Source organism: Rhinopithecus roxellana, chromosome 5, assembly GCF_007565055.1.
Source record: "Rhinopithecus roxellana isolate Shanxi Qingling chromosome 5, ASM756505v1, whole genome shotgun sequence".
NCBI classification, from domain to species: Eukaryota; Metazoa; Chordata; class Mammalia; order Primates; family Cercopithecidae; genus Rhinopithecus; species Rhinopithecus roxellana.
The window spans coordinates 66,531,905-66,545,041 of NC_044553.1; the positions used below are offsets into that span (position 1 = coordinate 66,531,905).

General features: G+C 38.5%; 1 protein-coding gene across 1 annotated transcript in view; it reads left to right on the top strand.

Annotated features, from left to right (window-relative positions):
- The window catches only part of RORA (RAR related orphan receptor A), a 164,657-nt gene that overhangs the window by 44,220 nt on the left and 107,300 nt on the right, over window positions 1-13,137 (top strand). The gene's annotated exons all lie outside the window — the stretch shown is intronic.

The following is a 13,137-nucleotide window of genomic DNA, read 5'->3' on the forward strand; positions in this document are numbered from 1 at the left end:
TCAAGCTAGCCTTGATTCAATTAGAACGATCCCAAATATTTCATGTTCTGGGAAGAAATCTGGAGAAGTGGTGTCATAATGTTTTCCTGTTCGCTGACAAGTCATTCAGTAGCCCTGTCCAAGATCATTTAAAATAGCCTGGGAATAATCCGAAGTGATGTGCCTCTGTGGAAAACACTTGGAGGATGCCTGTCGGCAAATGATGTTTTAAACCGTAGGTTTGATTTAGAACTGTTGTCAGGTTCCTAATGCCAATTTATATGTTTTAAAAATGTCGTCTCCAGAAAAGTTAATATAAATGTAACTTAGGAAACAATGAAAGTTTCGTATAATATAATCATTATTGATTCTGTGGTTTTACTTATCTGTTCTGCTTTGTAATCAAATATACAAACTTTCCATCTCTCCCTCCCTGCTATTAGCTTGCTTTGTCAGTGAGTCATCATGTTTTGCCTCTATTAAAGACCAATAATCTTAAATAGTGTCATTAATCATATCTGATCATCGTAATTTTGTAAGAAAATCATTTGTATAAATTTTGAGTGAAGTAACCTTATGCATTGTTTATGTAGTTTCTTTTCCACTATATTTTAACATTTAGATTATGTAGCCTTAGTTATATGCGGGAAGATTGACATAGTTTTATAAAAATTATTGGTTTTTATTGCCTTGAAATCTTAAGGGATACAGTAGGTTTTTGTAAGAAAGCATTTCAGACAGAATCATAATAAGCTTCTTAACTAAATGTCCTTGTTTGTCTAGGAGTGTTTGAAACAAAAAAAATCTTGTTTCCAGAGAGTACAAATTCTAACTACACTACTGAAGAATTGCTTCTAAACATTCAGGATTTTTTTTTTGAAATGAAGTAGACAAATTATCAGTTTTTATGGTGACATGTACATAGTATATAGTGTGTAGAACCTTTGAGCCTGAAGAACATAGCTAGGTTGACAGAATAACAAAAGATCTACTTCTAAAGTGAAAAATTCTCTTAATTATTTGGGTGCTCTGAGTATATATAATGCCAAATACATGGAGAGTTAGCACTATCTGTATGTCCAAATAAACTTACTGTTCACACTGTTTGTTAGTACATTTTATATTGCTCATACAGTTATAAATGTCTAGTGGTAGGTCATAAACCACTCCAATCCAGTGATTATTGAGTATCAACAGTGTGCCAGATACTAATGGTTTTCATGTTTATTGCCTGACTTTTAAGATCTTAAAATCATCTATAAAGATAGGTGTTAGCTTTTCGGTTGTACAGGAGAGGAAATCGAAGCTCAAAGAATATAAGTAACTTGTCACCAATCACAAAGCCACTGTTGGAACTAGAATGGAAAACCAGATTTTCCAACTCCAATTCCAGTGCTTTTTCTTCCATATATGCTACTTCCAAAGAAGTATTCACTGATTCAACAAATATTTACTCAACGTCTATGTATGCCAGGCACTATGGTAAGCCTTAATGATATAAGGAATACAATGGTGAATAGGCAGGTATGTTTCCTGACTCTAGTGTGCAGAGTCTAAAGAAGAAGGCAGAAAAGATAACAAATGATTTGAAAAGAGGGTGACGAATCAGGTTTACAAAGAGAAGAACAAGATGTCTATAGGGCAGTGACATTTAAACTTAGACCATAGAATGGCAAAAATAAGCAGATAAACAAGGTCAGTCCATTCACATTACTGGAGGATTTTGTGTTTACAAATTTGCATACTCACTAAAATTTATTTATAACCCCAGAATCAACACTGGCTGTGCGGTCATTGGCAGACAAGTATGTGCACACGGCGTCCTAGAACAGGTTCCCCACTGAGGTCCACTGAGGTGATGTTCTGTCCTCTTGTTTCAGTTGTCATATTATAAACAGGTGTCCTTTTTAAAGTCTGTTCAATGCCACATTTTTCTAATGTTCGTGCTTTTTTTTTTTTTTTTTGAGACAGAGTCTCACTCTGTCACCCAGGCTGGAGTGCAGTGGCGTGATCTCGGCTCACTGCAAGCTCCGCCTCCCGGGTTCAAGCGATTCTCCTGCCGCCGCCTCCCGAGTAGCTGGGATTACAGGCGCACACCACCAAGCCCAGCTAATTTTTTTGTGTTTTCAGTAGAGATGGGGTTTCACCATGTTGGCCAGGCTGGTCTCAAACTCCCGACCTCAGGTGATCCACTTACCTAAGCCTCCCAAAGTGCTGAGATTACAGGCGTGAGCCACCATGCCCAACCCCGTTTGTGTTTTTGGTTGGTAGTCTCACTGTTTAAAATGATCCCCAAACACAGTGCTTGCTGAAGTGCTGTCTAGTGTTCAAGCGCGAGAAGATTGTGATGTGTCTTAATGGAGACAATATGTTACATAAGCTTTCTTTAGCCGTGAGTCACACCGCATTGGCTGCCAGTGCAATGTTACTGAATCAACAATACATACTAAATAAGATGTCTTTAAATGGAAATACACATAAAACAAAGTTATATATTGATTGGTTGACCAAAAAGTTATGAGCACAGACTCACAGAAACTTAACCCTGTATTTCCTCTAGGAGGAATAATTTTGTCTTTTAAAATTCAGTGTTCCTGGGAACTTTATAGAACTCAACTATTTTGAAGAACCAAAATCAACAATGAATGGATAAATATTCAACACCACCACATGCTGGAGAGGATATGGAGCAACTGGAACTCTCATACATTGCTGATAGGAATGCAAAATGGCACAGCTACTCTGGAAACCATCAAGCATTTAGTATAATTAAATGTATACATCCACCCCATAGGATCTAACAGTCCCATTCCTAGGTATTTACCAATATAAATGTAAATGTAGGTTCACACCACCACCTGTACCATGAATATTTATACCAGCTTTATTTTTGATTGCCATAAAATGGAAACAACTCAACTGTCCTTCAGTTGGGGAATGAATAAACAAACTGTGGAATGGAATATTACTCAACAATAAAACGGAGCAAATTATTGCACTTGACAACACGGGATGAATCTCAAATGCTTTATGCTGAGTGGAAGAAACCAGTCAACAGGCTCCATAATATACTATTCCACTGAAATAATATTCTTTAAAGGCAAAGCTGTAGGGACAGAAAGCATCTCTGGTTGCCAGGATTTGGGGTGGAGGGTTAGCTGTAAAGGGGCACAGAGCAATATTGGGGGAAAGGGGATGAAACTGTTCTGTGTCTTGGTTGTGTTGGTGGTTACACAATTCAATGCCTTAGTCAAAACTCAAAGACCTGTATCCTAAAAAGGGGGAGTTTCCCAATATGTAAATTATGTTTTAATAAGATTAAAAAACTGAGATCTGAAAGACGAATCAAAGTGCAATTCTTCTAGTTTGACACGGTGACATCAGAAAATACCATTAAAATAGAGAGCACCCTATATGTTTTACAGTAGTTCTAGTTGATAAAATACTGTTAGTGTAAAATAACCACTATGTAGTAATTTACTTTATGCTGCAAATTGAGCAGTGATCTCTCTGAACATATAAAACATGTTTTCTTTTCCCTTGTTTTGTTGTGCCTAAATCTAACATGGTGACAGGAAACAGTTTCTTACTGCTTTTTTGACAAGTGCTAAAATCTGCAAATCATAATATGATTCCAATATATGCATTATTCATAAGAGGACAAAACTTTTGTTTGATTTGGATCATGCAGTTAAATGGCAGTTGACCTTGGGATAATATAACAAACATGACAACAGAGCAAATATGATAATATCACTTATCTTGCTTGTATATGATTATTTAATGATAGGCAACTGTCAGAAACAGAAAGTTTAACTGTTCGTGTTCTTGGACGCAGAGAGACTTACCATATGCCCTCTTTGAGTGTCTTGAACTCTGACATTTCCCTTTTTTATTCTTCCTTGTTTATAATGGCTTTGCTACATCACCTCTGTTATATTTCAAGGAGCAAAGATGTTGTAAATCAAATCACCATTGCATTCTGGTTTATGAAAGTCAGTTTCACCATATAACATGTACCTAACCTTTGAAATAATGGGCGAGTCGGGCTTTCTGAGACTATTACTGTACTTTAGGCTTTACAACAAATTCAATAATGCATATCAGGAGTTTCTCAATAATGTATACTGTAGCTAACACAAACAAGTCACTCTTTCTCACTTGTATTATATTTTGAAAATTTTTTACCTATATTTTACTTAACATGTGTTGTCAAAAACATCCCAAGGCTATGTATGTACTGTGTTCTTTTGTAACTAACAAGACTATGCATCCTACAGTCACTTAATAAACGTAGACAACAGTTTACTCAAAGTACATTGAAAATAAATGGCTCTGCTTAAGATTATTGTGCTATCAAAGCCATTTGTTGGGTGATTAAAGTAGGTGAACAAATTGCTATATTATATATGTTGCAAAAACTGTGAAAAGAGCAGCAGTGAAACAATTTAGAAAAGTAAAAACAGTAAATATGTGTGCTTTTTCTGTAGAATATTGTGAACTATGAAATCGTTATTTTTTACCTTTTTAACAGATGTTATTTGTTTGGAGTCTTTTAGGGATGTCAGCTTTGGTTTGTGTATTTTTTAGTTTCCTTGTAATCCTATCTAACATCCATTAACAACATTTAGAGTTGTTTGATTATTCCAAAATACAAAATAAACTTCCCTCAAGAGTTAATTTAGTATGTAGCAAGTGTTTCTGAAATGTACAAATGGCAACATTGTTTTCCAACAGGATAATTACAACCATGTACAGTATGTTTCCTCATTAGTAGTAATTAAATAATTTACCAAATTGTGCAATAATTCATAATGACACATGCTAACCTTGCTCAATTACAGAAGCCAGTGATAAAAGAATTTCTCGCACACATGCCTAGATGTTATTAGGGTAGTACTTTTTGATTTCTGGAGAAGTCAGCTTGCTATTTTCAAAATACTAAGTAGTGTTGAATTGAAGGAAAAAATAATTCAATTTCTGAGAGTTGCAGCATAATGTTTATGACTGCACATGCTAGAATCAGTGTACATGGATTTTTTCTTATGGTTCCACCAGTTACTGGCCCTGTCGTCCTGGACAAGTCACTTAATTTATCTGTGCCCCAGTTTCCTCATCTGTAAAATGAATGTAATAAAAGTACAGAATGTTTTTCAGTAAATGAAATGATTTTTTAAAAGAGCATAAAATCAATGCTTGCCACGCAAGAAGTTCCGAGGAATGGTTAACCAGTAGGATAGGTAGTAGCAGCAACAGTAATGGTATTATACAATGATTGGAAAGCCATATTGATTTCACAAAATTATTTTTGGGGACACAAGGCTTCACTAGATGCTAAAAATCTAACATGAATTTTGGAACTTCTGACTGGAAAGCCTAATTTAATCTACCTCTATCTTACAAAATGTAGGAAGAGTTTTTAAGAGAAGATTGACTTTTTAAAATGTGGATCTAATATACTGAGAAAATTTTAACCTTTTTTATTAAAACAAAAAAATACCCAAATCTATTCTTGTTTTAGCGCTCACAACAGACTGCCACAGTGTAGGACTGGACATAAATAATAGATGGACTTCTGAGAGCAGAGAATAGACTTCTGATCAGACACTGTCAGCCCAGATGAATCCCATCCTATAAGCTGGAGCTTAAATGTGAGCATCAAAACCACTATTGACATGTGACACAACTGTCTGAAATGTCAATAGTTATAAAATGAGTATTTCATAATGCAGAATAATTGATTACTTTGCTTGACTGAACAGGAACATATTTTCCCTGTGAAAGCAAAATAATGCCAGCATTTGCTCCTGGAACGCTCCTAGCCGCGAGATTTGGATTTCCCAATGAAGCCCACGTTACTCTGCAGTCCTTGATCATGCATGACAAAAATAGGGAAAACCATCTGTAACCGCTTATCTTTTCTCCATTATTTGAAAATATATTTTTAAGATAGTTCTTTAAAAAATAAAATATGGCCTATATATGAAGCATCTATATTAATAGAACTGTCTCAGATAATTTTCAGAACTGAAATGGATGAGATACAAAATCAAATAACATTCCATTTATCTTGTTCATCCTAAAATGCTCTGCTTAGCTTTTCACTCTGATAAAATAACATCCATTTCCAGTTTTATTCTTCCTCGGTGTGCTGTGATGTGGAACTCTTTTGCTGTCTGTGTTTTATTAAGTGTAATTTAACTTTATGACTATCAAACCAACTATTAATCCTTACAATAAGACTCTGAAATAGGCAAGCCGCAAAGAGATTTATTTTCTGAAGCACAATTCTCTTCTTCTACCTCCAATTATTTTTTTCAAAAATCATTCTCTGAAAGTGTATAGTTTGCAGAGCTCTGTACTGGGCACTGTGAGGGAAGGCAGAAGAAATAGCTACAACCTACGTTTTGGGCCTTCTCCCCTTCTTATCTGTATTTTATCTATGGTAAATGCTCACTATTAGTTTCCTTTAGTGAGAAATGCATTTTCTGTCTCTGCACTTTTACAACTGTGTTCTTTTATTTTCTCTACTTTTTTAAAAAAGAGTCTTGCTCTGTCGCCCAGGCTGGAGTGCAGTGGAATGATCTCGGCTCACTGCAGCCTCTGCCTCCCGGATTCAAGTGGTCCTCCTGCCTCAGCCTCCCGAGTAGCTGAGATTACAGGCACCTGCCACCACACCCAGCTAAGTTTTGTATTTTTAGTAGAGATGGGGTTTCGCCATGTTGACCAGGCTGGTCTCACACTCCTGACCTCAGGTGATCTGCCCACCTTGGCCTCCGAAAGTGCTGGGATTACAGGCATGAGCCACAGCACCCAGCCTGTACTTTTACAACTGTGTTCTATCCTCCTTTTGAGAGGCTTTTCATTTTTACTTCTATCCACCAAGATGTGATTTGGCCTTCAAGGTCTAACTCAAATCTCCTTCATGAAGTTCTTCTCTTAAAGTTTCAGATGAACCCTGCACACAGTAACCGCTCTCATTCTTGACTTACATAGTACTTTATTTCTGGAACACTTCGAGTATGTGCCACACATTCTGCCTTACATTATAAGCACTGCATTTATTTTCCTACTAGATTGCAAGCTCCTTGAAGGATAGACTGATGTCTTGATCTTTGTCCCTTCCTCTTCACATACTAGCACAGTGTAATGCACACAGAAGGTGTTTAGTCATTGCTCATTGTATGGGAACTTCCTCTCCTACAGGAAATAAGACACAAAAAGTCTGCTAGACCACAGGGCCTCTTAGGCCAATGGGCAATTTAATTCTTATCCATCTTTGTGTCCTCAATACTTAGCAGGTGCTTGATAAATACAGTTGATCCCTGAACAACGTAGGGGTTAAAAGTGCTGACCCCCTTATAGTAAAAAAACTGCATATAACTTTTGAATCCCCCAAAACTTAACTACTAATAGCCTACTGTTGACTAGAAGCATTGCCAATAAAATAGGCAATCAATTAACATATATTTTGTATGTTGTATGTATTATATATTGTATTCTTACAATAAAGTAACATAGAAAAAATAAAATGTTATTAAGAAAATCGTAAGGAAGAGAAATTATGCTTACTATTCATTTAAGTGGAAGTGGATTGTCATAAAGGTCTTCATCCTCATCGTCTTCACGGTGAGTAGGCTGAGGAGGAAAAAAGGGTTAGTCTTACTGTCTTGGGGGTGGCAGAAGTGGAAGAAAAATTCTCGTATAAGTGAACCTACACATGTCAAATCTGTGTTCAAGGGTCGACTGTACTTGTTTCATATACACCACACACACACACGAGTTTCAAAATTGTAGAACGCTCAGCAAAAGTGCATGCTGAGAAACATTTCAACAAATTGTGATTAACGGTCAACGTTTTATGTCAGGCACAGGCTCTGTGTGTGTAACAGTGTAGGGGCTGATGGGGTGGTGATGGCAGTTCCGCTTGTAAGCTCTACTGAGAGATATCATTTTTTCCTTTCTGTATATTGTTTAATCCTCCTAGTGACCCTACAAGGCTCTACTCTCCTTGTATGGTGAAACAAAGGTTTGCTCAAGCTCATACAGCTAGTGAGTGGGATGTGGGTTGGTTTTGAGCCCAACTTCATCCAATGCCAAAGCCCATTCCACCATACCATGGAGTTCAAGCAAACAAAGAAGGCTTCTTGGAGAAGTAAGCAGACATGGCACAGTACAGAGAAAGGGAAGAAAGTGTCCCTGAAAAGTGGATGGAGAGTGATTCTGAAAGCAGTCACAGAATGTTCGAGTTGTAGGGGCCCGTTGCAGTCAGTTCCTACTCCGTCAGGCTACAGTTGAGGAGCTTGATGTCCTCAAAGGTAAAATGACTTGCCCGATGTGATGTAGAAAGCTAATGACGAGTGTGAAACTATCGTGGACCCAGGATTCCAGATTCTGAGTTCACTTGTATTTCTTGTGTTCGCTTACATATATATATATATATATATATTCCTGAACAGCCTGTTCCACTGCCAGGTATAGGAATGCGGTGAGGGCACAACATGGGGACATAAAGGAATGGAGGTCCCTCTTGGCCTTGGTTTGCATTTCTCCCCTTCCTGCCTTGGCTGGTGTGTGTGTAGTGAGGCATCTGCCACCTACCTATTATGTGGAGGTTGCTCAGCTCTGTATGCTTGTGAACTTTACCCTTTTCCTTATTGTGATGATTACAAAACATAAGCCAGTCCTCTGAATTTCCTAATAGGTATATGAAATATATGGTTCCAGAAACCCCAGAAGCCCTGCACCATTGTCTCCATTCAGTCAAATCTTTCACCTCCAACATCCCATTACACTAGTAGCCACACTAATGATTTGCAGTCATCTATCAACTGTTAGTGAGTGGCAGAGTACTGTGCAAACATCTTTTCAATGGGCAGCCAGACACGGTACACCTTTAGGAATGTTCAGACCAACTCATGGAACTCTACGGTTTTCAGAGCACAGGTCAGCTGATTTGTGACCTTCTCAAAATCAGAGCTACTGTCTTATTCTTGTTCGATTCTCCATCACAGTGTCAGTATAATACCTACTCAGTAAGTATGGCTGATTATGAGAAATACGTGTAGGGGGGTGGGTGTGAGTGTATAAAATTGTGGGTGTCTCTTGCCACCCAAATGTAGTTTATTTCACCCATATTTCATGGACTATGCATATGTATACATACATGCATATTTCAATCTACATCTGTATTTGTTTCAAAATCATGCAAAAGGCAGATAAACCACATTAATCCACTTGTCCCCTCCCTCTTTACACTCATAAATAGCAGAGCTCCTTGTCTTACTGTTGGCTCCTGGGTCTCACCAGTATTACTCTATTTGTAAGTGTTCCTTTATGAGAAACTGGCTCCTTCTGGACTCCAGTTTAAGTAAAGCTGTGATCTCTTCTAGGTTAGTTTGTGACATGTCCATAGCTTCCCAAGTATCCTTGCTTTAGAACTCTCTGGGTCTGACCCTATTTGGTTTATGGGAAACCTGGTCCCCTGGCTCTATGTCAATCAGAATGGCTCAACTCCTAAAGGTCACAGTGCAGTGGTGGCTAAGGACTCCATTGAATCAAGCTGCCTAGGACCACATTAACCTTTCACGGATCCCTTTCTTGTTCAGCTATAAGGAAATTAATTGAATTAGCAAGCAGACGTACACTGGAGAGAGACGCAGGGCCTGGGTGAGAAAAAACCAAAATGCTGTGCCTCACATGCATGAGCAAACTTTGAAATCACCTTTGTCCTAGGAGCCACTTGCAGATTCGTGATAAATTTGCCAGTCCACTGGTTTGTCATTCTCCCCAGTAGCATTATATCTATGATTTGGGGTGGCAAATTATGAGATCAGAACTTGTGTGGTGAAAAACAAAATATACTCTTATAAAGTCAAGTATCATTTATTTAACCTTTAACATAGGAAGATTGGCACCAATTTACTAGTAATACTCCAGTCTAGACTCCTACAAAAATGCACCAGTCTTTTTTGGGAACAACCTGGCTTTAGAAGTGTCTCTCTACTTTCTCGCTAAATGACAGATTGAATGTGGAACCCAGCACACAGGAACACCACGTGGGGCTATGACCATCCTGGGAGGCTCTGAGATGAGTTGCATGTGTTTATAAGTATGTTGTATGCCTTCTTTTTCTAAGATTAGCCAACAGAAACCTTTGAGCTGCAAATTAATATATAACAAACTCCCATTCCTGGTAAAGAAGTCCCATTCTGTTTAATTATCTTCGTGTAAGCAATATTTACTTTACTTTTTTTTTTTTCAGACCACTTGGTAAAAAGAAAAAGAAAGAATATATTCCTTAGCATGGTGTTCTCCCTTACAGTCGGCACTCATAAGCATTTGTTTAATAAAATCCAGACAATTATTCCTACATATTTATTGCATTTTAATGTTTTATTGTATTTCTACGATTGTATATATTTTTTTTCCTTGAGACAGATTCTTGCTCTGTCGCCCAGGCTGGAGTGTAGTGGTGTGATCTTGGCTCACTGCAACCTCAACCTCCGGGGTTCAAGCAATTCTTATGCCTTAGCCTCGCGAGTAGTAGCTGGGATTACAGGCATGCACCACCACGCCTGGCTTATTTTTGTATTTTTGCAGAGATGGGGGTTTCACCATGTTGCCCAGGCTGGTCTTGAACTCCTGACCTCAAGTGATCCACCTGCCTTGACCTCTCAAAGTGCTGGGATTACAGGCATGTGCCACCATGCCCACTTTTTACATGATTGTATTTTAATATACAGTGGGTAAAAGTTTGTGCTAAAATGTATCATTTATGGCTCCAATGTGGTATTACTGAAGGGAGATGTCCCTTCAATATGGGAGATGTTCCCTTTTACTCCTGACTGATCTGTTTGGTTGGGACCTTATAATGTCATAGAAAATGTGGATTTTGAGTGGTTAAAAAAAAAAAAGCAGCCTCTAGTTTTTATTCTCAAAGAGCTTTGTGTTAAGATAAAGAACAGTAATATAACCTGGGTTAAAAGCTGAAGACATTTAATAGAGGCATGTATTACAAATAGCATCTAGCTACATTGGAAGGTTAGGACTTCATATCTGAAATTCTGTTGCTCATTAGTTGTAGGAAGTGAATGAAATACATCACTAAAGGGCAAGGTCAGTATTACATTATTCTGGAAATGTCTTTGTTGAATAAATGTGTAAATATTTCAGGTAAGTACTTGAGATTATATTTCTATTGGGGACATATCTATAGAATGAATGATTCTACTTGTAACTACAGGAGCAGATGTCACATTACATGTTGTTCCCAATGACTGATTTCATTTGAAATGATCTGGAATTAAATACTGATTACTAGTGATGTCAGACTATTCACCTTGGAGTCAGATGTCTGACAGGCAGGCTAGAGCTAACAGATTTGGTTATTTTGAAAACATTGTTTTCTAAAGCAGGATACTGTTTTAAAGTAGCATTGTGAATTCTCGGAGTTGTATATCTGGGTTCATTTGCATTGAGTATGGAAGAACATACTTACGAGGATGCAATCTCCAATGGTTTTCCATCCTTTAATGATACAAAAGAAAGAAAATTGTACCTGGGACCTGCTTATAGGATAGTTTGGCATTAGTCGCTAACACAAGGGAAATCAAGAACCAAATTTGAATGATGGTGTCAGTGTAACTGAGGGGCGTTGCCTCATTGGGAGATATAGTTGCATCATAGGAACATGGTGTGATTTAATTTCATAATTGTAAACATTACAGTGGGTATGGTTGATTCATTTGAAACTCCTGTCCACTTCGCTATGGCTGAACAGCTGAGTTAACATGGGTAGGTCTTGGGTTCACATTTTTACAATTTATTTTCTTTGTAGTTTTATTTGGGGGGAAAAAATCTAAAAGAAAAAAACTGTATTAGAATGAATGTATCTGAAATCAAACTTTTATAAAGCCATGGCTTGACTGAAGGACAATGAACTTTATTGACCTTCTAAATCAGAGCGCTGTATAAATGCTTGGAAGCCTCAATTTTGCCTTGAAAGGGGGCTGGGGAGGGAGTGTTGTATGAATCCTTGTTTTCTACAGTGCTGATTATCTGCTTGTGTTTTAAATTGTGGCCCAACTCAGGGGCAAGAGCAACTCACATGGAGAAAAAAATATGCTAGAATTATCCTTGTTTAATCATCATGAATGCAACAGCTAATAGCCATCTGATTTTTAAGTTGTGAGTGGAAACAGACCAACAGAAAATAAAGCAGCATGAAATTTCGTGAAGGAACCGCAATAGGTACGCAAACTTGGCTTTTCAGAATTTTTTCTGTTATGCTCGGTACTATAGACTCCCTGACCAAAGTTTTAATGCAGATTCTGGGTACGTAGCATCTGAAATTCATCGTAAAGAGATTGATCTGTAAAATAATAACGTCATGATTTACAGTTCCATAAGGACAGTAAAAAGAAGTAAGCTTCAAAGTTTAGAGGGAATTAAGTCTCAGTTGCATGTTAAAATGTACAAAGTTCACCTTTAGAGGTCTTTATTTTCTGTCAAAAATGCCACAATGTTTCATTTCTAGGGTATGAAAACGATAGCTTTTCCTACTTGTAGATGGGTTCTCTGGAGAGATAAGGAAGAGCCTGGGAATTGAGCGGCTCAAATCAGCTGGCAACTGGAGTTCATTTAGGTGATTCACGTACAATTTCCGGCTCTCCTTGCAGGTTATCAGTGGTCTTGGACGCGGGGAAGGGGGTCGGGGGAACAGGTGTAGACCAGGACCTTGGTTATTGGTATAACTGCCAATATCCAAGGGTTGCCAAGCGTGGGGTGGGCGGAGTTCCCCTGCCCAGGCCGAGTCTCTCCAGAAAGACTTCGGAGGAGCTTACTTCACTCCCCAGACCGTCCCAGTGGCTTCGTTCTTCACGGCCCAGGAGGGGGCCGTACCTTCCGATTAGAGCTGGGGCGCTCTAGGAAATGAGGGTGACCGTAGCTCCCCAGATCAAACCTGTCTTTTCCACCAACGAGCTGGCGCATTCATCGCCCCCAAGGGCTCCGGGAAGCCAGCAGGAGAGTGGCGTCGGGTTGCGAGCCTCTTGCCCCACTGAGTGGGGGGAGAAAGTGGTCAGAGACGCGTTCCGCTGGGCGCTGTGTGCAGAAAAGCGACCGGCGGCCACAGGTGATCCCGAAGGCGAGGGGAAG